The following is a 25,000-nucleotide window of genomic DNA, read 5'->3' on the forward strand; positions in this document are numbered from 1 at the left end:
GAGGGAGGACCGGGACTTCTCTACGCTCGGGTCTGAGACACCTTGGCACCCATCAGCCAGGGTCCAGGCGGAGGGGCCTGGCCAGGGACCCCCGTCCCCAAAGGGGCATCAGTCAGGTAAGCGGACTGCAGGGAGCCGGTGCCCCAGGGTCCGCGGGCCGTCCCAGCGGGCGGGGCGCAGCTGCAGCGGGCGGGCGGGCGGGCTGCGCTCCCCGCGCCGGGCGCCAGGCGTCGCCCCGCTCCGCGCAGCGCCACGGCCCCGCCCCCGCCGGAGCCCCCGCCGGAGCCCGAGCCGAGCGGAGCCGGGAGCGGGAGCTGCGGAGGCTGCGGGACCCCGCGGGACAGATCGCTACCCCTGCTCCGCGGAGTGCGGCCAGCGGCCGGCGGCTCCGGCGGCACCGGGACCCCGCTGCCTCCCGCGTCTCCACGGCCTCCCGGGGACCAGCGGGGACCGCGCGCGCCCCGGGAGATGCGGAGCCGCGGCGGCTGCGGCGCGAGCGGCGCGACAGCACCGGCCCCCGCGAGGTGAGCAGCGCGGCGCGGCGGGGTCCGTGCGCCCCGCGGGTCCGTGCGCCCCGCGGGTCCGTGCGACCCGGGGGTCCGCGCGCCCCGGCGTGGCCCGAGCAGGCCGGAGGCGCCGCCCCGGCCGCCGCCGAGGCGGGGACGGGCCGCGCCGGGTGCCGCGTCCCTGCCGGGTCCCCACGGCCCTCGCCATGCATGGGGCGGGGGAGGGGGGGGAGACCGGGCACCCCGACTCCCGGCCCGCCGCGCGGCCCCATCCAGAGACCCCATCCCAACTTGGCGACCCCCTCCGCTGCTCTTGGTAAACAGGAGCAGAGCGTGTGTGTGCCTGTGTGTGTGTGCGTGTGTGTGACTGTGTGTGTGTGTGTGTGTGTGACTCTGTGTGTGTGTGCCTGTGTGTGTGTGTGCGTGCGTGTGTGTGTGCCTGTGTGTGCGTGTGTGTGACTGTGTGTGTGTGTGTGTGTGTGTGTGTGTGTGCGCGTGCGTGCACGCGCGCGCGCCCTGCGGGAGAGGGTCACCGGGCTGTGGGTGCGGGCGGCGCTGCTGCGCCCGCGCGGCCGAGGCGGGAGCCTTTCCAGAAAGTGATTGGCGGTGCAGGGACTCTGGGCGCGCGGGGGCGTTGCGGGGCGCTGCAGCCGTCCTGCGCCCTCCAGGCAGGTAGAGGTGGGTGCAGCTGGGGGCGGGGGACCCCGGCGGGGGTGACCCCCAGAGTGCCCGGAGCCAGGGGCCGGCTGTGCCAACCCCTGTGCTCGGAAGCACCATCTGGGGCGCGGAGGGCAGGGAGGCAGAGCCCGGGAGACATGCCATTCCTCTAGGCATGGCAGAGCTTTCTAGAAAGGTTAGGGGACGACGCCTGTGGAAGTGTGGTGTTGTTTGTCATGAGTTAGGTAGGGCCCCTGGCTCAGTTTCAATCCCGCGAAACTCGAGGCAAGCAGAGCCAGCTGTGGTGCTTCACCTGTGCGGCAGAGTGAAGGAGTATACCACCACGACAGGCCAGCCGCCCACCCTGCGCCCTGTTCTAGACATTGCTGCGCCAGTCTGCCAGCTCTGCCCTGACCCCTGACAGCCGTCCCGTGACCCAGGGTGCCAGGAGGTCTTTGCACAGGTGGACAAAGTGCACATATGTTTCCCACACTGAGGCACAGGGTGAAGGGAGGGCACTGGATGGTGGGGTGCTAGGGGCCGCTAAGCCTTGACCCCTGGCTGCTGTGGACAGAGCCCCCAGTGTAACAGGGTGGGGGCCGGGCCCTGCCAGCACTGGCTGTGGGCTGTGAGGAGCAAAAGGCCAGGTGGAGAGAGGGACAGGTCTGGGAGGCGGGTGCACACTGTGGGTGAGGGCTTGCCACAGCCCATCCCCGCCCCGGGCCTGCTCCTGAACATGACCACAGGGCCCAGGGGCCCAGGCCTTTGTTCCTTGGGGTCAGTGCTGCTGGTGAATCAGCACTCCCTTCCCCCTGCCCCCGACAGAGTTCCCTGTGCAGACATCACTGAGAGCTAGCTGTGTCTGTGTGAAGGCATCTGATGGTTTGGATTTAATAACATCGCTCCCTTACCACCCCAGTGGAGAAGGTAGGTGAGGGTGTCCGGGTCTATGCCACACTTCCTGGGGCCCTGTGGCAGCCCAGAGTAAGTACTGAGCCTTACACAGATTAAGTACTGAGGCTTACGCAGAGTAAGTACTGAGCCTCGGATGCCGTCTCCAGCTGCTCTCCAAACCTGCTTCTCCCTGTGTCAGATCAGAGGCCCACCACCTGGACCAGAGGTATTCCCAGCTCAGCACCTTCACCCAGAGGAAGCTGGGCGGAGGTCCCAAAGTGCTGTGTCCTAGGGGTGACCTCCACCCTCCAGGGATTCCTGAATGCCCATCACTGCCCCTGAGAGGGGCTGCAGCAAGCAGGGGGAGAGGGGAGGAGATCAGGAGGAATAGAGGAGCATGCATCCAAGTGGACAAAATTATATTTCTCCCCCAAGTATGTCGCAGTGGATCAGTTTGGTTCCCTTCCCTCACTATCAGAATCCTCCCTGCCAATCAGTCAGAGGTATATGCATAATGCGGGCCATTCCTCTTCTGTTCCCATGCCCAGTTACCCAGCTCACAGTTCTCCTGAACGATCAACTGGCCCGCCACACACGCTTTGTGTGCCTCGCCTCCACTTCCCCAGGGCCTTCTTCATCCAGACCCACCCTGCTTTGGAAGGTGGGGGCTGTGGAATTTCCCAGGGGACAGTGTGCGGCCAAGTGGCTGGCCGTGGCTTCCTGATACTTGCTGCTGATGTAGGGGAGTCTTCCCATAGCACCCCAGCCTATGTGGATGAGCTGTGATTTTAGTGGGGGTCAGTTGTGGACGGGGGGGAGGGCAGCCATACATTTTTGATGGCGTGTGGAGAGAGGGAGACAGTCCATGAATAGTGCTGGGCACACAGCTAGCCCAGAGTGACCCCAGATAACCTCCCCGAGACAGGCTGGGAGGACCTGCACTGGTCTCCCTTCCCCTCAGGCAATGCATTGTTTTCATTTAGGATGTTTGAGATACAAACATCTACCCCAGAGTTGGAGTGAGCGAGCCCTGCCCAGGCCTCACCCAATACCCTGTCCATTTCCATAGAGGCTGCCCCTCCTGATCCTTGGTTATCACTAGGAAAGAGTTCTGGGTGTTCTAGGCCATCTTTGGGGTTGTTATCTCCCAGTGAACCGTGGCCTGGTCTTTCTCAGATGTTTCTCTCTGACCATGTGTTTCATTTCTTCTGAGCTTTCTGCTCTCAGACTCCCTCCTCTTTACTCTGTCACAGGGACTCCTAGCCTTACCTCAAGGCCCAACTCACATGGTTCAGTGTCCTTTAAGTCTTCCAAGGCTCTCTAACTCAGTGATCTCTTGGTTCCATAAAAGATTATTTGTGCCCAGTGTGGAATACTACAATCAGATTCTCTTTGGGTTTTCATTTGATTTGCTTAGATATTTCCTCTGCCCAGCAGTTGGTGGAGGGTGTGTCTCCGAGAGCTTGGACTTTGGGTTTGGGCACGGATTCAAATCCTGGCCCCGATGTGACCTTGACCAGCTGTCTCCAAGTTCTGGCCTCAGCGTTCTGTCCTCTAATACAGGACTTGCGGCTGCCATGAGGGGGAACAGATGATGTAGATAATTACAAGGCGTATAACTGGCACCCAGCAAGCTGTGGCTTCTGTTCCCCGAAGGGAACAGCCCCCATGCTGCACACCGCACATGTGAAAAAGCTAGTGAGTTTCCAATGAATGAGCAATGCCCATACCGGTGTCCAGGTAGATTCTGCCACTGTGTGCCTTCCAGATGGGTAGGTAGGATCCACAGGGTGGGGTGTGCTAACTAATTTTGATTTTGCATGATAATCGGAATTATTAGGCAAAATTTGCATGCATACCTATTTCATCTCATAGTGCCGACCCTGACCTGTGTCCCGTGGTGGAATCTATTTCCCGGCATGCACCATTGACTCCAGGGCCGCCGATCAATGAGGCAGAAAGACAACTTGCTCTGCACATTCACTGGGCTCATGGCCTGGAGTAAGCCAGGCTGAGTATGAGGCCATGCGTGAGTGTGCCAACCTCAGCACCAAGAGGCTGCCTGGCCCAGGAGAGGCATTCAGAAGCAGGGCCAGAGAGTGGCATCTAGAACAGGGTGTAAAGCTGTGACTGATGGAGGATCCCAAACCTCAAAACTTCACCTTGCTTCCTTCCTTCCAAAGAGAGGCTCCTGTGGATCACCTCTCCCTTCCAGTAGCATGGCCAGATTTTTCCTCCCGCCCCTGGAGCCGGAGGGGCTGTGTGGGGACGGTGTGCAGCTGGATCTGGTGGGGGCAGGCTCCAGCTGCTCAGCTTAGCATGTGGGCCGCTGTTCTCAGTGCTCTGGTTGTCAGTGCCAGGTAGAATGCTCCCTGCCTGTGAGCTCCCCGGACAGGTTTGCGGCTGCATTCTGTGTGCCATTCATTTTAGAGACAGATTCAGACATTGTACCGGATTATCTTGGAAGGTTAACTTCTCATTATTTTATCACTTGCGTTCATCCCGCTGTGAAACCAGAGTGCTAACTAACACTTTAGATGGTTGGGAGTTTCGATCGGCACATCAAGGGAGTGGACTGTGTGTGTAATGCCACCATTCCCCTGTATCTTCAGGTGAGTGGGGCAGGCCGCGGTACTGAGGATGTGGGCTGGGAGAGCCCTCCTTTGGGGATTCCACCCAGCTGTCTTTTCTTCTGTTGGTTCTGGCGTCTGTTCCCCAAATCTCACCCTCTAAGGATTGCCCTGTCCAGGTGTTCTGCTCAAGGAGTTTTGATGTGGTTAAGAGCCTGTGAAATCTTCCTGGCACTGGCTCTCTGCCAGGACTGTGGGCCCATTGTCTCCCTTTCAATGACAGAAGTGCTTCAAAGGGCTCAGGGAGGCTTCTGAAGTAAAAACTCTGAATGTCATCAGCAAAACAAATAAACACATCCTTTATATTTATTCCCAGCGAAATGGGGACCAAATAGAATATTTTTAAAGGGAGGTATATGTAGCTTAAAAGATCTTTCAAGTGCAATAAAGAGTTTTAGTCTCGTTATCACTGAGTGGTAAGAAAGGGGCAAGCATGTATTCTGACTCCTCAAGGCACATGTAAACCCCATGAGGAGTAGGGACACTGAACTGAAAATTGACCTTTGGTTGTGGAATAGAATCTCAAGGGCTTTGGACCAGTGTTTGGATGCCAGGATTTACTGGGTAAAGAAGAAGAATTGAGAAGAAACTTTGTTTAGACCCAGGCCTGGGTCTTGGTAAAACATTGGCTCCCGATAGGCCCAGCTGGTTTGTCACAAGGTCCCGGGATCCAGGGTGCCGTCTGAAGTATGCAGGGAGGAGAGGCTAGAGGAAGGTGGCAGAGGTGTGTGAGGCCTGTCCAGGTAGGATGCAGAAGTCCCTCGGCCACGATTAGCCTGGCAGGACAGCAGCCGCACTGAGCAGACAGGGCTGTGTTCTCCCGGGGAGGCGGCGGAGGCCTGCGGCTCAGGACAAGCACTTTGGGACAGGACGGGGGTCAGATTGAGGTCCACACTGCTGCAACTCTGGGCCAGGCAGGAGACTTGCCCTGTGTGCTGAGGGCTCACGTGTGCAGAGCACACACCTGTGCTGAGGACACACCTGTGCGGAGTGTAGTGTGGGGCCGTGCACTGAGCTAGATTGCCAGCTGGACCTTCCCTGAAGCTCCAGGAACTTTGGCCTCTTTTCTTCATGGTTCAAAGAGGCCAGCTTCAAAGGTGGACACTCAGAAACCCGATCTGATGTCTAGCCATTGGGTGTCCCTCCCCAGCTCACCCACCTGGGCGATTGTTTGAAATTCTTGCAGGAAATGCTTTTGATTTTGTTCTACACAGGTGGAGATTCTTTGGGAAAGAGGGGATCTCCTCCCAGCATTAGCCTCTGAGTGCTCCCCCAGGGCACTGGGGAGGGGAGGGGAGGAAGAAGAAGACAGGCAGGGCCAGGCTTGGAGAGCTCCAGAGGTCAGTATTTCTTATACCAGTTTTCCCAGCACCAGCCCACTTGATACAGAGTACGCTCTGAGTCCTGCCTCAGTGGTCCTGGGCCTCTTTCAGCCTCCAGAGGGACCTGCAGGGACCCTCCCAGCCTGGCTCCAGCACAGGTACTTCCTGAAGCTTCCACTCATCCCTCTACAGTGTTCTAATATAGCAGAAGAGGGGAGACACACACAAAAGAGATGCTGAGACAGAGACAGAGGCAGAGGAAAGAGACTGATGCAGAAAGATAGACAAGAGAGAGACACAGAGAAGAAGGAGAGAGACACAGAGAAGAAGGAGCGACAGAGAAAGGAGAGAGAGAGAGAGAGAGTCTCAGCAGCGGAGCCTCCATCGCCCGCTCTTGCTGGCCCATGAAGGCTGTGCAGCACACCCTCCCTTTTCACTGGGAATGTGAACATTGTGCCCCAGCACACATGGGTTGGAGATAAGGACCAGGGCGTGCCTGGGACAGTTCCAGAGAGCTGGGGACAGGTGACATGCATGTGTCAGGCCACCCTGGTCTCTGAGGCAGGGCTCACTTACAATTCCAGGGGAGGAAATCAGCAGGAATCGGTCAAAAGCGAAAGGATTTGTGTCCTTTTACCACATTCAAGGATTGACAGTAACTCCATCTGAGCCAGCAAAATGGCGCTTTAGTGTACTTCAATGAATAAGAAGCATTTGCAAATGCTCTAATCTACAGAGACTAAAACAACTTAGCTTCTTAGATAAGCAAATGCCCTTTGCAGTCTGGGTGATGCTGTGAAGTTGTCTAATCAAAAAGAACCTTCCATTTCCAGTCATGTTATTACAGTTCATCTCAAAGCGTGCATTGTTAGTGGCCAAATTATTCCTTGCAAATAATTCATCTTTTCAATGTATGGTATCTGTGGTCCTGAAAATGGCCTGCATGAACAGCTGGAAAGACTCCGTGCAGGACTGGATGAGAAGCACTTGAAGATGGGCCATCATCCTGACGGCTAGCTGGGCGGCTGACTCAGCATTCTTTATGCTAGGCTCCTGGTAGCCCTGATCAAAGGCCTCCGTAATTCAATCTATTACTTTTTTTTTTTGCAAGGCTCAGCTTAAGTTCAGTCAACTATTGGCGATGTTATCCGCCTATGCATTTAAATTCCTTTAAGCAAAGCTCTGATTTGAGCCCGATGTAATAGAAAAGTGCAAGGGCCAGAAATCTAATAATTTTGTAGTGTGTTGAGCCAAGCTAGGCCTGTTCCGATCTAGCCAGCATTACTCTTTCAAAGGATCTTTCTTGGTTTTCATCAAATGGGAACAGTGAGAGTCTGTAAGAGCATTTAGGAGAGACAGGAGAGCATCTTAAATCCTTACTGAGTGCCTATAGTGTACACACTCTGAGCTTAGCACTTGGGTTCTCCAAAAGGCATCATCGTATGCACCCTGTGGCTGCTCTGTGTGCTCAGGGAGATATCACGTGCCCCTTTCAGAGGCTGACGGATGTGACTTGGGACACAAAGGTGTGACAGAGAAGGCAGAGTGGGATGTAGAACAGGGTCTGAGGGGGCATCACTAAAGGAGCAGGCTTCAGTTAGAACAGTTTCTTTCAGCCAAAAGGGCTGCTAGAACAATCTGGACAGAGGCGCTGCACACGTGTGGCCCAGCAATGAGAAATGAGCGATCCTGTCTGGGTAACAGCAGGGGTGTGAGTGTGCTGGAGTCCAGGGGTGGCATGGGAGCGTGGAGGTGGAACACTTCCTGTTTCCTGGCTCCGTGTGAGGGGCTGGCCCTTCTCTACCATCCGAGAACATGGCCCCTTTGAGACCGTAAGGAGATGCTGACTCTGTGTGCGTGCATGCCGGTGTGCAAGGTTGAGGAGAGGCTCACCTGACCCCTCCCCCAACACGGAGCCCATGGATCCCAGAGGTGCCCGTGCCTGCACCATCGCTGCCAGACCTACCAGCATGCTCAGCTGGAGGGTTGAGAACGGTCCCTGAGGGTGGCATGATCGGACTAGAGGTGGGTTAGGGTTTCTGAGGCCTCAGGGTGGGGTCGTAGGCAATGTCGCCATGCCAGCCAGACACGGTTAGAACCAGGGCTGCCATTTCCAGCCACAGTGGCTGGGATGCATCTGGAGCAGTTGCAGGCTCCAAGTGGTGAGTTGTGGGGTGGGGGTGGGGGGTGCTTGGTTCAGGCAGTGTCGGTGGGCGGGGTTTGTTCATCCTGTCCAGGGTCATGAGGAGTGTTTCAGCCGCGAAGTGCCTTACTCTGAGAACGCCCTCCAGGTTTTCAGAGTTGTTATCCAATGCTGGGCTGCAGTGTACGTTCCTAAGGATTAGATAGTCCTCCTAATGCAGTGACACAGAAGGATCTTTTCATGACCACGGGGACATGAGAGGTGGCAGGTCCCCCTACTCCAACTCGCAGAGCTACTAGGCATGGATTCCGGAAGCTGCACACGGAACAGCCTGGAAGTCACCCTGTGACCCCGCTCCCCGGGCACCCAGGTCTGCTCTTGAAGGACTTCCCACACTGAAACGGGAGGACTTCTATGCGGAAGCGGTGGAAGATGGAGACTGGACTGGCAGGAAAGCCACAGAAGAGCATGCTTGTGAAGCCATGGCAGGAAGAGCTCTCCTCCAGCCCAGCCAGCACCCTGCCCGGTGAAAGGAGACATATCAGGCTACAGGAGAGCAAGGAGGGAACCCACGAGGAAGAGCTCTGGGCCCTTGGGGAGCGAGGATGTATGTTTCTTAAGGAGTGTGAAAGATGTAGTTTTTGAAAGGGTAAAGCACTGGCTGGACCAGGAAATGCAACAAGGACTTTCCTGAGAGGGCAGGGGATACTGGCTGAGGGCTTCTTGGGCTCTAAGGCGGCTTAAAAGTCAGGAACAACAGTGGCACTAAGAATTCATTTTCCAAAATCCTCAGTGACAAATCCAAGCTTACCTGGATAGCTGTCCTTTCGCGAAGGGAAGTTCCACATAGATTTGTCTTTGTTGATAGACTCAGGAATTGGAGCTCATCACACACTGAAGAACTAACCCGGAAAGCGTTATCATCACATATTTTTTTTTGGAAAAGGCTTTTATTCATTTCTAATTATTTTCTCAATAAATTCCTCATCTCTCTGAACCTCAGGAGGAGCATTTTCTGGAGAACCTCGTGTATGGGTAACCAGAGTCAATTTCTGCCCTTTGCTTTGGACGTTAGTGTAGGTGAGATGTCTGCTTCTCTCCCTGCTTAGAGCCTGTCACCAGCTACGAATCAGGAGACAGAAATGAGATGTGCTGCAGGGACCTGGGGCTTGAGTGTCACTTTCCTGCTCTGCCCTGGAGGATTGGTGGCTTACCAGGCCCTCTCGGCATCACTTCTGCTGCTGGGTCTCAGGAACTGGGAGCCCCTCCTCTGTACCCAGCAAGCGAGTCCAGGTTGTTTGTCTGCCTAGGTGAACGTGCCTTCCAACCTTGAGCAGGACCTGAAGGTGAGACATCATTGCTTCTCGGGGCTGCGTCCATCTTTTGTCTGCTCAGCCTAAGCAATGCTTAGTCCATTCCTGGAGGTGTGGTTTCCACCAGCAAATTGCTTCCAGGAGGAATTACAGAAGACAGTGGTGTCTGTGCGGTGTGTATGTGCCTCGCACATGGCACGCTTTTGTGTAGCAAATGATTTATTGTTTGTTCCATTCAAATGCACCTCCTGAGTGGCTGGGCACAAATCAATGCCATAGATCCTGGTAATTTTGCTTAGCCTTGGCTTCTTTTTTTTTCTTTTCAAGGTAGTAGTGATTGGTGAATGTCTGCAGGGGGCTTTGTGTTGTGGCTGGGAAGTGGGAGCTGTCAGCTCACTGTGCCGTACACGGTATTCACATTTAGACTGGCAGGCCGAGAGTGTAGCCGCACTGCTGGGACCGGTCCTTGCTCGTGGCTAGAATGCTATTGGTTGGGAATTGCACGACCGTTCGATTGCCGGAGGCTGAGCTGACCATAGGAAGTTTATTGTATTGAACTGAGGACACAGCTGATAGCTGGGAACCTGGATGGGAGATACTGGCCAAGGCCAGAGAACCTCTTGGAGTCCTGGGTCTCATCAGGGAGATGAGGAGCATCTTGCAGATCAGGTCCCATTGAGGGTCCACTTTCTGCTTTAATCCCCTTCCCCCGTCAGGGCACAGACTGGCAGGGAGCTGGGGGCATGGCTACCCATGTGGCCCGGCACCACCCCTGTTCTGCCGATCTGTGAGGAGGGAGGGCCCAGCTGCATATCTAACTAAGCCAGGCCTGGTGCTGCAGGGAGGAGCGCTACTGCAGAGTCTCAGCCTGAGAATAAGCGCAGCCGCCTTCTAGCCTGGCGGCCTCCCCATGGGGAGGGGCGGCTGACGCCTCTACCCTGCTAGCACAGGACAGAGCTTTCCGTCACTCAGGCATCTCTGATGAGGACCCAAGCTCCCGAGGGGGCCTCGTTGGTCAGGGGTCTGAAGGCTCAGGGGCAGTGGCATCTGGTGGCCCCTCTTGCGGTGGCCTTCCCGGGCTCTGCCCCGCAGTGGCCTCCAGCTTTTCCCAACCCATTCCAGCCAGAATTGAGTCTACGTCTCCCTCGCTTCTCCTGTGTCCAGGGCTGGCCTTCTTTGAGTGGGCTGCTCCGTCCCAACCCCCTTCTTCTCCCGGATGTCGGGGGTGGGGTGTGGCAGTGGTGTGAGCTGGCTTTTCATCTCTGGCATCCCTGCCTCTGGATGGAGAGAAGATGAGCCTCGCAGGTCCACAGCAGAGCGCAGGCCCCGCCAGCCACCCCTTGGCTGCGTCCCTTTATGGTGCCTGGTGAGGGGCAGTGGAGGAAAGTGCCGGACACGGGAACAGAGGGAGAGGAGGGACCACGCCTGCTCCTCTTGTGAGAGATCACCACCTTCCAAGAGCACAGCCCCGAAAGCCTAAAGACCTCTCACCACGCTCTGCTCTGGGGCCTGGTGGTGGCGAGAGAGGCGCACCCGCGAGGGACTGGGCTCACCAAGGAGGAGCGTCTGCCTTGGCAGAGACTGGCTGACTCCCAGGGGTCCCGTGCGGGTCATACACATAGAACAAATTGTCGGTGGTGGCACAGTTTCAGAGTTACTCTTTAAAACAAGACACCTGAGCAAAGGCAGCGCCTACAGGAAGGAGCAGTCTGCGACGGTGGTGTGGCACTCAGCTTGGTGACGGAGCCGCCACACAAGCCATTGCCTCCTTCCACTCAGTCTTGGCTTGCTCCTGGTCCCGTGCAGTGTCTGTGCTGAGACACCAGTGGTCGCCCAAACCCCTGGGTCTCTCCCATCCTCTGTCCCAGGACCCTTCTTCTGGAATCTCCCTCCTGTGTTTCATCCCCAGGCGCGACGAGAGGCCATCCTCTCAGAGGCTCGTCTGTGGGGCTGAGCCTGGCTCAGGCCCTGTGTGGGTCTCTGGGACTCACGGTGAGCTGCGTTGAAGCCTTGCGTCATCCTCATGGGCCCGAGGCCTCTTGCTTCCAGGCGCTGTGCTGGCTCCTCTTCCCGGAGGTCCAGAGCCGTGGGTTCCATTCGGGCCTGGGTACAACTCAGGCACTGCCTGGACAGCCGCCCAGTTCAGCTGCTCAGAACCACGGCCAGCGCGTGAGAGCGCAGTTCTGGGCTTCGCGTGAAAGTGTTCCACCTCGCTGGCGTGTGTGTGTGCTCCTTCCACGCTGCTCCCTGTCCACAGGTGAAGAGACACCGAGCTCCAGGCCCGTGGTGGGAGAGCAGGACCCCAATCAAGGGTCTGCCAGGCCCCGGCCCCAGCTCCCCTTCCCCCCTCATCTTTCCTCTTCTCCACTTCACCACCAGGCCTCCTTCTCCCAGAACCCCAGACCAGCTGAGCTCTCTCGCTGCAGGCCCTCGGCTGAGGACTGGAACTGGCCGGGAGAACAGGCTGACCCAGCCCACAGGGTCTGCCGGCTCGGGGAGAGAGGGCACTTGAGCGGGCACACGGGCCGGCATGCCATTCCTTTGAAATGAGTAAGAGCAAAGCAAGTCCAACACAATGTCTGGCGTTTTCTCCCTAGCGTTGCCCAACATGACCTTCTCATGGGGGAACGATGGAAGGGCCAGTCTTCCTGGAACTGGATGCCACCCCACCCTGGTAGGCACGGGGGAGGGGGGAGAGGGACACCCCAACTTAGGCTGCAGGAGCCAGTCCTATCTGGAGTCTGGGAGGAGACCATCATGGAATGCTTCTGCCATTCACCCCTTGTGTGAAAATCATTTTGAATTTGTTTCAAGGGCTCCATAGAGAGTTTTTGCTTTGAGAAGAATACTATCAAGATAGCCTCGGGCTGCAGATCCCGTCTTTCTTTTGTGGAGGAGCCAAACCACACGCTTTATTTTTTCTTAAACTTCAGAGTATCTGTCAGGATCTCAGATGAGTCTGAACTTGGTGTTCATGCTCAGGAGGAGGCTCTGGCCCCTGGTACTCAGTTCCCAGCACCTGATCTCTGGCGATAGCAGGTCATGGCATCAGAGCAGACCCAGGGGTGATGTTAGTGTTGACTGTGAGGTGGGTGGCCGGGCTCGGGAGGATGATGTTTCTTCAGAAAGCTGAATCTGGAAATTGTCTGTGACTGGTGCACAGTGCATGCCGCTGGAGGCTTACATAGCTTATCAAGATGCGTGAAAATGAAATTAGCCACGGTGTGAGGCAGAAGATGTCTCTAAGAAACTGAGCATCTGAGCAAATGAAAGGATGGCAAACTTTGACGCAGTTCTATCCAGTCAGTGTTCTCCATGGGACGCACTCTGGGGCCACAAGCCTAAGTGTTTCTTTCAGGAAGGGCTGGGAAGGCGGCAGGATGACTCTGTGACACAGATCACAGGACCTCCCACAGCTCACTGGCCTCCCAGTGTATCTGTTGATCCAAGTTAATAAACAAACAAACACGATTTACCAGGACTGGTTGGATGAATGCGCTATAAAGTCTACCTGGTTGCAGAACACAGAAGAATGTGCAGGGCCTAGTTTACTTGATGCTTTCATTCTTCCTGAAAATTCTCAATAGCTCATCCTTTTCAAATCCAGGCATTACGCGGAGCATTGAGCATTCGTGAGGAAGAATAGAACCTGGCAGAAGGCTACTGAGCAGCTCTCTGGGTCAATGGTCCCACCGGAGAGCAAGGCTCAGAGCTAGAGCAGAAAGCAGCAGCCCGAGCCTCAGTCAAGGCCTGGCCAGAGAAGCTGTAGGCAAGGAGGGGCCTGTGGTCCACCGCCTCCAAGGCCAGTGGACCTTCCTAGGTGTGGCCTCTCGCAGAAGTTCCACGGTAGCCCTGGGCCTGGGCACCGCCCTGTGAGGAGTGTTTGTTGGTAGGTGAGTGTGTACCTGCCTGTGGATGGTGTGGGAGGGGAGGAGTCCTTGGCCTGGCAGCCAAGCCCTAGGGGCCCCTGATGGTCTGTCAGATTAAGAAGGAAATTTAGTCTACTGAGGATGGCCCACAAAGGACACAGCCTCAGTCTGTCTGTTCTTTACTGAGCTTAAGAATTGCTTTGGCTGCAATTCAGCCAGTACCACAGTATTAATGTATTAAATCATGTCTTCTGTACATTGGCTGAAGGTATCACCTGCGGTATGTGTGTGTGTGTGTGTACATGCGCCCACATGTACCCAGGTACTGAGCTTGAATTTAGGGCCTAGGCACTGTCCCTTCACTTTTCACTCAAAGCTGCGTGCTCCACCATTTGAACCGCAACTCTACTACCGGCTTCTTGCTGGTTAATTGGAGGTAAGATTCTCACTGATTGGAAATGGCTTTGAACCACATCCTCAGACCTCAGCTCCAAAGTTGCTGGGATTAAAGGCGTAAGCCTCAGTGCTCAACTATAATACCATTTAGGGGCCGAGGACCCTTTTGTAAAAGAGCTAATCCTTTTACAGGACAAATACCTCTTGGCTAACTTTTCTTTTCAAAGGGCTGGGCTCTATAGATTGCATTTTCTCAACGAGTAGGGAATGGTTGGGCCTCCTTTCTTCCAAGGAGGAACTGTTTAAGGAGTATAGATAATCGCCCACAGTGTCTCCTGCTGAGTGAAAACCCAGTTGTTTTCATTTCCCTCCACCGTAACTGACTTTCTCCTTAAGAAAGTACAGGTTGTTAAAACTTTTAAAGAGCTTGGATTTCTTTTGTTCTGTTATCTGCTAGGCTGCCTGAACGCAGCCTATTTAAGAGCTAAGAATGGCAGTGATTGAATGCGTGAAGAAGCCGGAGTTTTTAATTGTTGTACCAAGGAAGTCACACTTGGAAAATTTGCCTTCCACAAGAAAGTTTTTTTTTTTTTTTTTTTTTTTTTTTCTGTAATGAGCTTTCAAACTATATATGGTGGAGATGTTTTGTTCGGTTTCCCAGAGGTGATTTTTGCCTTTCCTTGATGTCAAGGTACAGGAAAGCAGGCTAGAAAGCCGGGCTGCCTTGAGCCAGCCTGGGAGATTTAGGCTCTGTGACACAAATGCTAGCCACTGGCTGTGTGGCCCCAAATAGTCCTGGCTTGCAGAGAGGAGGACCAGCAGGTGAGGGGCTGGACAAGACACCAGCTGGGGGGCAGAGGCCATGATCCAAGCAGACAGGAAAGGAGAGAGGGAGAGAGGACGTAGAGGAAGGGTCCGGGGCTGTTTGAACGTGCAGGTAGCCGTGGCCGGCAGGGACTTCCCAGTGCTAGCTCCTCCCCCTGCAGGGAGGAAGCAGGCTGGACATGCACAGCACAGTCCTTGACTAGTCTAAGGAGCACAGGTGCTCCTGGCTGTGAAATACTGACGTGCATCTCCAGAGCCTGTGCTATTCAGAATCGAGCGCACCGGTAAGGCACCACACCGAGAGGGGCTGGAAGGGACGGTGGCTTCCTGAGGCCTGGTTGAGATTTTTGTTTTGCATTTATTTGGTAGAAGATGTCAGTGTACTTGATGGCTAGCAAAACAGATGCTTTTGGAAATACAGTGAGTTTTCTTTCGGGGTTTTGTAGGCCAGAGGGTGGCAGAGCTGGCAATTGAGTCCAGCTTCTCCCATTGCAGACCAGGGCTTTGTAGCAGGGGTGAAGTGCACACTTCGCCAGGAGGTTGGGCTCTGGGTAGCTGGAGTGGCGCTGCCTCCCGGAAGCCCACCAGGATTCATAGAGGCCCACATCTCCCCACAGGGCCTGGCTGAGGAAAACACAAAGGAGAACAATTCAAGTGGTTTGTGCTTATCATATATTTCAGAACACACAGATAGCTCTGGTTTCAGGGCACAGAGTGAATTACTTTACTGAATTGATTGTGCTTATAAGACAGAGAATCCCTGTTTACCTACTGCCTTTCTTATTATCGCTGTGTGTAATGATTTCAAGCCTTGTAGATTTATCCCTTTTAAATGGGTTTTCTCTATATTTTCTAGAGTAAGAATAGAACAGAGCAAGAGCCATCTTTTTTGTGTGTGAGCACATCCTGGGGCTTAAACTTGGGCCTGGGTGCTATCTCTGAGCTTTTTCCACTCAAGGCCAGCACTCTACCACTTGAGCGGTACTTCTGACTTTTTGGAGATGAATTGGAGATAAGAGTCTCATAGACATTCTTGGCTTGGCTGGCTATGAACCTCGTTCCTCAGAACGCGGCCTCCTGAGTAGTTAGGACTGCAGGCATGAGCTAGCCAAAGAGGCCTGGCTGCCATCTGTATTTAACTAAAAAGATACGTACCGTTCAGAGCTGTTGGGGAGAATATTGATTCCCAGAACCCATCGTCCTGATTGGGCCTTTGCCTCCAGAGCCATAAATTTCACCAGCGACAGCAGTCAGCTTTCTAGGTAAGGCAAAACGTTAAGGAAGTTCAGTTTGGCTGATTAACACCCTCCCACCTCCCTGCCCAGCCCATCTCAAGCAGCAGCTGAAGACATCTTTGAATTCCTTTAATTCTTCCGTGAGGCTGCCCTGTTTATTGAACCGTCTTCCGGCCGGGTTCTAGCCTGCTCCCTCCTTCAGTCCATCTCTGCTATTGACAAGCCTGGGTTGACTTGCTTGCAGCTTGGAATTTCTGAGCACGCAGGAAATGGTAGAAAGTGAAATGCAGATGTGGCAGTTCTCTAAGTTTGTAAATCTATACACATGGTCATTGGTGAGTATTGATCTGCCCTTCCAGATCCATTTCCTCTTTTTCATGTCTTTAATGGCTTTTCTCTGCTCATGGAGAGCTGTTTCTTCAGGCTCTGAGACAGACTCACTGGGCTGGGCAGACAAGACAAGGGGGCCTGTCTGTGATGCTGAAGGCGGCAACAATGTGGACGGAGTTCAGAAAGAACAAGTGCAGGCATGTGCTGGGACTTGCAGGCCTGAAGGTATGCCCGCGTTCGGAATCATGTTTTTGGAAAGCACAAGGTTTGGTAGAGTGAGGAATAAGGCTGTAATGGTAATGTCACCTTACAATGCTTGAGGCTTCAGTTTTCATTCTTAGGTGAATTCATAGTCTCTAGTTATTACTCAGTTTGCTTGGTTAGCTGACACTCTACAATTTTACTCATACCTCTAGCCTTGCTTTTTGTTGTCTTGGAGATGGAGTCTCATAGACGTTAATGCCTAGACTGGCTTCAAACCATACTTCTCTGGTTCTCTACCTCCCAAGTAGTTAGGATTACAGGCATAAGGTATAGATGCCCAGCTCTTAGCCAAACTCCAACAGCTGAAAAAAACATCGGGGAAATATTTCATATGTTAAGGCAGTGGTAAATCAGCCTTTCACACTGGAAAAGAAAAATTAGCTGTAGATTTATATAAAGTGACATGTTTGTTAAACACAGAGATTGTTGTGTATAGATTTATGTGTTCAATTCATTTGCACTTGTCAAAACCTCATTAATTGTATGCCCAATCATACCACTGACTGTATTCAGCCACTTATAATTTCACATGTGTTTCTTTATTTTTAAAGCAAAATTAAACCTTGAGCTGGTATACATTCAACATTTGACATCAAGCCATTTTACTTAGGGGTAAGGAGTTGAGCATGCATGGTGAAATTAGGAGGTTCTTTGTATTATTGCTTGCAGTAATTTAGTTCTGTCAACTAATTTTTCAGGTTAATTTCTTCTGTATGTATGCTGTGTAAATAGTAAACTTACAAGTCCATTTACACATGTAAATGGTTACCCAAATACTTAGTAGTAATGCAACAAAGAATTACTTGTAAGTATGAGTTACGTAGAAAGTAGGTAAAAGTGAATTTTTAGAGACTAGAAAAAGTGTGTGTGTGTGTGTGTGTGTGTGTGTGTGTGTGTGTGTGTGTGTGTGTGTGTGTGTCTTCATGTGCTAGGGCTTGGAGATAGAAAGATCTATCTGGGCACCCATGGCTCACACTTATAACCATAGCTACTCTAGCTACTTGGGAAGCTGAGACTGAGGATTGTTGTTTGAAGCCAGCCCTGGCAAGGAAGTCCAGGAGACCCTTATCTCCAATTAACCACCGGAAAACTGGAAGTGGAGCTGTAGCTCAAAGTAGTAGAGTGCTAGCATTGAGTGAAAAAAGCTCAGGGACAGCACCTAGGCCCTGAGTTCAAGCCCCATGACCAACAAAGAGAAGGAAGGAAGAAAAGAAGTGAGGGAGGGAGGAAAGAAGGGAAGGAGGGAAGAAGGGAAGGACGGAAGGAAGGAAAATATAAAAACTGGTCCTGTGACTGCCTTTTCTATAAAGTCATGGAAATGTAATCACACAGTATGTCCTCTTTTGATGTCTCTTACGTAGCACAATGAGTTACAAACCATTCTTGTTGTGTAGCAAAAACTCATTCCATTTTGTGTGAGTATGTGAGTGTGTGCAGGTCCTGGGGACTTAATTTTAGGGAACCAAACTCTTGCTTGATTGTTGTAACTCAAGAGTGGTGCTCTACCACTTGAGCCACATCTCCAGTTCCACCTTTCTGTTGGTTAATTAGAGATAAGAGTCTCTTGAATTTTTCTGCCTGGTCTGGCTTTGAACCATGATTCTCAGACGTCAGCCTCTTGAGTAGCTAGGATTAGGATTACAGGCGTGAGCCCTTGGTTCTCGGTCACTGTACAGTGTAGGGTTTGGATGTAGGAGCCTGGGCTGGCTGGCTGGGCTCTTCTGTGCCGCTCCCCCAGCCCTCATTGCATTTCCTGGCTGGGTAAGATCACCTCAGGTGAATGTGCCAAAAGTTGCTTGTCCACTCCCCAGCGGGGACATTCACGCTGTGTCCACTTTGGGCCTTTAGTGAAGGAAATGGCTCCAAGACATGATGTGGGTATCCCTGTCAGTCTCAGATTCCTTCCAGGTGGGTCAATGAGGACAGATTGCTGGACCACAGGAAGAAAGGGAGTTTTCCTTCATAGGAAGCTTCGGTACCGTTTCCCTGAGAGCCGTGCCATGAGCGCCACCGCGAGTGGGGAAAGCGAGTTTTCCTTCATAGGAAGCTTCGGTACCGTTTCCCTGAGAGCCGTGCCATGAGCCCCACTGCGAGAGAGGCCAGGTCCACTGCGTCATGAACACCATTTAAAGTCTCTCCTTCGGTTTTGCTGTTACTCCAGGAGAATCATATTATTTTATTGCAGCTTACACGTGCATCTCCCTGATGAGTATTGTGTTTATTTGCTGACTGTTTACCTATTGCAGTTGTGTGCGCTCAGATCTTTTGCCTGGTTTTACATTTGGGGTATTAATCCTGTATTTCTTTGTAATTAGAAGCATTATTTCATCCATCAACCTCACTAGATGGAGAACAGGATGCGTGTCATTGAAAAGATGAAGAATCCTTGAAAGACACAATGGCTTCCAAAGACCTGCATTCTTATGTGGTCTGGGTTTTCTTGTGGTGCCCGTAAGTAGCTCAGAGACGGTTGTGCTGGCATCTAAGGTGCTGCTCACCTATGGGAGGGTGTTCAGGGGGTCAGTGCTTCCTTCACCTTTGAACTGCGGTTCCTTCCTTCCTCAGTGATTAGCAAAGCACATCTTTCATTTTGATTTATGGAGTTGTGCTGCCCTCCTTTGATTCTTTACCCAAACTTTTGTGTCATGTTCCGGAGGAGAGATGATGGTTTTGAGCCTTCTGAATCAGTGGAGAGCGTTTCTGAAGGCAGGTGGCACAGAGGTCTGTGCGTGTGTTTTATTGCCATGGACATGATGTATTTTTCCTTCTTGTTCTCTGTTTCCTATTACAGCTTTCCCCTGGGAAACTCTTCTATTTGAGGTTTTTTCCCAACAAAATTCTCCCGTGGACTCTTTTAAGTGAGCAGCTAAGTTTTGACTTAGTCACAACCAACACCATCTTTGGGGGTTATTTTTAGGAACCACAAAGTAGAGTTATAATAAATACATTAATTCTATTTTAGGGAGCTTCTACTGAGGCACAGAAAATTGTGTTGTATTATTTTTCTTGTAGTTCAACAACAACAAAAAAAACTCTAGGATTCTCTTTCTCCTCATCAAAAAGAAAAAAGTAGCGAAAAGAACGTTAAATGCAGGGCGTAGATGGGAAATAAACACACCCTGGGTTAGAATGTAAACAGATGTTATGTGTGTATATGGCTTGGGGCCTTCGGTATGAAGAAAGACCCGCTGTCCAGGTGTGAATAGCACCTCAGAGACAGAGAGGAAATGCCAGATAAAGTGACCAGAGCAGCCATGAAGAGGGGCTGTGGGAAGTTCCCTCCCTCCCCGCCACACCTCATTCACCCTCTCACTCACTCACCCCGGTCAGATTTCTGTTTCTGCTCCAACAAATTACCACACACTTATTGGCTTCCCATGGAATCCAGTTCTTATCCCCCATGTCTACATGCCAGCAGCCCGGGCACTGCGTGGCTGGCCAGACTCTGTGCCTAGAGTCTTTTCAGGATGATGTATCCTAGAGCTGGCCTCCCCCCTGGAGGCTCTGGGGGTAAATCCACTTTCAAACTCAGGCTTGCAGACTTCAGCTCCATGAAGATCCACCTTCATACTGGTGTGGGCAGTGGTTATCACTCCTTGGCTGGCGGCCCCCTCTCTCTGCCCCAAATCCAGTCACGGCAAGTAGAGCTCTTCCTCCACTCTGCATCTGCTTTCAATGGCTTGTCTGGCTGTACCAGCCTCCCTCAGATCACCCAGAATAATCTCTCTATTTTATAATCATCTTATTAACAAACTTAGTTTCTTCCATCTGCAGAGCACCCTACAATACCTAGATTAGTGCTTGATGGGGGAAAAAAGCTAAAAAGGGGACATCTGGGGGACATTTTTAGAATTCTGCCTACCACCGCCCCCTTCCACACATAGACAGCAAAGCTGACAACATTCAAGGCTCTGAGTGACTGTTGCAGTGAGAGATTTGTTTCCGTCGCAGAGACAATGTGTGCTGTGAGAGCCCGGTGATATTTACACGCTCGGTGTTGAAACCCTCTCGGAATGCATTAGGCATATCTTGAGGAATACTCTTTACATAAATTAGGACTTTTTTTTTCTTTCCTGAAAACATTGCCGCACGCCACACATTCTGAGTGGAGATGAAGAACTGTTTACACCGTGAGCCAATTTCAACCCTGGAAGTATTCTGCTGCACGATAAAAATGTGCTCCCGCGGATGCCATGATTTTTTTTGGTTTCCTCAGATCTTCCTTGCAAGTGTACCCACTGTTTAATATTCAAGAGTTATCTCATTTTGTGATCAAGAGCATGCCCGAGCTTCCCTGACAGTTAACAGAGAGAGGGGGACCCTAAGCACCCCAGGTGGTGCTCAGGGTCGATCTCTCTCTGCGAAAGTAGACAGGTCTCCCCTGGATGCAGAAGTTGGGGTATGGCAGGTCTGGATTGGGTCTCTTCTTTCTGCCCCTGACCCCCATTTCCAGGCTGGGCTGTTTTGACCAAGTCCTGTGGTTTCTCTCTCTTTGCATCTGGGAAATATTGACAGCAGGATTTAGTGAAGGAATTGCTAAGAAAATGATGTAGAGTCTCTGAAGGGCTAGACGCCTGCCAATCACACACATGCACACACACACACACACACACACACACACGCATCCCTCCCCTCCCACAAGAACTCACCCAGCTTCATGCACACACACACACACACACACACACACACACACACACACACACGCATCCCTCCCCTCCCACAAGAACTCACCCAGCTTTCTAGTCATTGTTGTTTTGAGAACTCCCAGGCTCATCACCTTTGATGAGGACCTTTTCTAGGGTACCCTTGGCTGTAATATCTGAGAAGATGGAGCTCGCTCTCCTCCACTGACTCTTTCACTATGAGCAGGCTTACCCAGGCTGCCGGCTTGAGGCTTGCTTGTGTGTTACCACACCTTCAGACCACAGTGTGAACGCCGTGGTGTGAACCTTCCATGGATCACAGAAGCTCTTTGCTCTGGAGAGCGAGGCCCTGCCCGACCTTCAAGACATGGAATGCTGTCCTCACACCTCTCTATGCTGGTCCTAGGCCAACCCCAGGCAAACAATAGGAGACACTACCTGAAAAAATAACCTGAAACCAAAAGGAGCCGGAGGATGGCTCAAGTTTAGAGAGGCTGCCTAGAAAATGCAATGCCCTGAACTCAAATCCTCAATGTGAAATAAAACATGAATATGATATGCAAATAGCTAACACCTCTTCACATTTGTTAAAGGAGGAAGGAGAAGCTTTCAGTCCCCGTATTGTAGGGTGGAGCAGGTCTGGGTGTGATGGCTGTGAAGTCAGGTGTCCTGCTACAGTGGGCCACCTAGGAAGCTCCACTAGTGTGAAAGTGCTGTCAGAAACAGAGACTGGCCAGGTGCCAGTGACTCACACCTGTTACCCTAGCTACTCACGGGGCTGAGATCTGAGCTCAAATCCAGCCCAAATAAGAAAGTCTGAGAGACCCTTATCTCTAATTAACTACCAGAAAACCACAAGTGGGCTGGGCTCAAAGTGGTAGAGTGCTAGCCTTGAGTAAAAGAACTCAGAGACAGGGCCCGACGCCCAAGTTCAAGTCCCACAACTGATAAAAGAAAAGTTCTCTAGAAAGAGATGATGTTGATGAGCGCCAGCAGAGCCGCCTTTCACTGGGGTTTTGGGGCCTCATCCTGGAAATCACACTTAAAATGAATTACTCCCTTCAGTGGCATGCTGTAAGAATTGTTGCTGCTGGAGGGTGTAAGAAGACATAAATGCCTTTTTTTTTGTACTAGGAATTGAAATCAGGGACTCACACACGAGCCCCACTCTACCCCCTAGTCCTTTGCTTTCCATTTATGTTTCAATTAGGGATCCTGGGCTAACTTTGTTCAGGTCATCATTAGACCAAGAATCACTACCTCTACCTCTTGAGTAGCCAGGATTGCAAATGGTCACTGCCACTCCTGGCCCTTTATTATTTACTTCTTAGCATTCTTTTGTGCTACACATGGGGACTGTGTAATTTGCTAGACTGGTATCCATGCTATTGCAACCTGTTGGGATTGGAAAGGTAGGAGGGAGCCAGTTGCTCTCTGGCACAGATACAGCCAGGAGGACCCATGTTGCTTCTCCAAACCCTCCAAGAGCCTCAAAATCCTACGGTGCTCTGGGCTGGAGGGAAGTACAAGTCTATCTTATCAGATCTTCTGTGAAGAACCCAAGGAATAAGCAAGAGTCCACGGTCCCCTCCTCGGGAGTGTTGTTAGGAATGCCTCATTGAACTGACCCGGGAGATAAGTCCCATCGCACCATATACCTGGATAAGACCATTTTGTTGGCAGCGTTTCCCACTTGTTCTCCCAAAGTGAGGCCATGTGTGTGTGGCTCATTCCGTGGCTTTCCAGCAAAGAATGACATCAGAACTTTGTCCTAGTAAGAGGGACGCCATCTCCAGATCCCTGCTGTTCGCTGACAGCAAGCACCTAGTGCATGTTAGGTCTCAGCCTCTCGAGATGGATGAGGATGTGGGTCTTCAAACCAGATCTCACATGGCGGTCTTGTTACTTCAGAAAGCACACGGCGGGCCCCTGCCTCAGCACCACCCCCACAGGCGTGGTGCGTCAGTGGGCAGGAACTAACTCAGCCGGTGAAGGGGGTGGAGGGAGGTGAAGCTCAGTGCTCACTGAGGGCCAGTCCTGCTGAGGAAGAGCTTTGATGCCCCCCCCACCAGAAAGCAGCCCAAGGAGCCGAGGTCCCTGTGCACAGGGGAGAGCACTGCTGCAGGGAGGACTGTGGGGTGGACTGCGGGCCCCTTGCTGACCTCATAGGGGAACTGAGCCTACACACTCATCTAACAAGGCTGGACCCGGTACCCGGCCCTCAAGACAGACAGCTTCACTCTGTTTCTTAACATGTGGGTGCCATCTGCATCCAACAAGCCTTTGGTACTACCCCTGTCTCCAAAGGCGGGGTGCTCGTTTTCCAGGCCACCAGCATACCCCCCCCCATGCCTTGGTATAGCAGCTGCCTGTGGGTGGACCTGGCTGGGTGCTGGACCCAGGGACATGTGCTAATAGGGGGACATGACCAGTGCACGGGCCAGATGTGTGCCTCCATGCTCTGACCACGGGGCTGTGACCCGCAGTCCCCTTGTCTGCAACCCCCAAGAACCTGTGAGCATCCTTCATCCAGCTGGTCCTTCTCCCCCACATCCCTGGCACTCAGGCATCCAGAGAGAGCTTGGGGGATGGAGAACGAAAGGGCTTCCTCTGTGAGCCCTCACGGAGCAGAAGGGGGGCTGGATGGGGGGCAGAGGCAGGGCTGGGTCCCACCGAGGCTCCCAGAACGAGAGAGCAGAGGGGTCTGAGCGTGTGCAGACAGGGCAGACGGGAGAGAGGGGGAGGGTCTGCCCACCCAGGGGAAGGAGGAGGCCCTGAGGTCAAGGTCAGTGTCCCTGACATCGTCCTCTCAAACATTAAATTGGAGCTTCAGATTAAACTTACCTTCTGACCACAGCCTCTGCCCGCTCCTTCCCCTCCCCGGCTCCCTGGACAGCTGCCAGTTGGCAATTGTGGGGACAGGATGGAATATCCATTTGGATGGCAGTCCCAGGGGTCACAGATTCAGTGCCAGGAGGTGTTGGCTACAATGAGAGTCAGGCAGGCCTGAATCCAGACTGTTCTGGCCCCCGTGGGCACGTCTTCTGCTTTCCAAGAGAAGCATCTAGATTGTGAGTGTGTGTGTGTGTGTGTGTGTGAGAAATGGTACAATTTTAAAATGTTGACAAGTGGGTATTTATCAATTTTTCCTAACAGGTCAGTTAACTAGCATCTATTTCCTGGTGGAGAGCTGATGTCCAGCAGCAATTATTGGTGTGATCTTGCTACTGAAATAGTCCTTTCCTTGTCTCCTCTATCACAGCCACCTCCTCCATCTTGACAGAACCACAAGTCAATTCCCATCGGTGCTCCGGAAGCTCCTGTCACCCTGGCCAGGGGACGCAAGCCCCAGACCTGCACCAGGAGGTTTGCAGGGTAGGGGACAGATGAAGGCTGGGCTGACTAGCTCTCACCCTGGGCCTTGTGTAGTGCCGCGGGTGAGAACGTGGACACACGTTGATCTCATTAGCAAAGCCCAAACCATTGCCGTGGGGAAAGGCGAGGAAAACAGGCAAATGGATGTCTTTTTATAACATCTCTCAGGGAAAAAAATAGGTCAGCGTCACCAGAGATGCAGGCCAAGTTTCCTGCAGCCCAATCAAGAGCATTCAGAGTGCCCTTGCTGTGCCCGGAAATTCGGGACACGTGTCAGTGTAGTAAGAGGGAGGAGACAGGAGGGGAGAGATGCGAAGTCCACCAAGATATTTTAAGCATGCTCCATCTGCCAGCAATCAGAGCCCCCAAACTACCAGGATGGAAGAATACCAAGGAAATTAGGAGGTCAGATGGGAGGGGCGTAAGGGCTAAGATGCTAGACCTCCGAGTGGTTAAATGATTTTTTTCAGAATGAGTTTCTTCTTTGAATTGTATGACATTCTTGATTTAAAAGCAAATGTATGCCTTTGTATACATATTCATTTTTTTAATCTTTAGAGCTAAAACTCAAATCATATAGCATGCCCATCCTCAGATG

The 25,000-nt window shown here is 52.5% G+C and overlaps 1 protein-coding gene across 1 annotated transcript in view; it reads left to right on the forward strand.

The window, feature by feature from the left end:
- Positions 1 to 440: 440 nt before the first annotated feature.
- The window catches only part of Ptpre (protein tyrosine phosphatase receptor type E), a 120,145-nt gene continuing 95,585 nt past the window's right edge, over positions 441 to 25,000 (forward strand). Inside the window, exon 1 of the mRNA XM_042701458.1 lies at positions 441 to 524. The gene's annotated coding sequence lies outside the window, so the exon portion shown is untranslated. The remainder of the gene's footprint in view (positions 525 to 25,000) is intronic.

This window comes from Dipodomys spectabilis, unplaced genomic scaffold, assembly GCF_019054845.1.
Source record: "Dipodomys spectabilis isolate Male_0828 unplaced genomic scaffold, ASM1905484v1 ptg000289l, whole genome shotgun sequence".
Taxonomy (NCBI): domain Eukaryota; kingdom Metazoa; phylum Chordata; class Mammalia; order Rodentia; family Heteromyidae; genus Dipodomys; species Dipodomys spectabilis.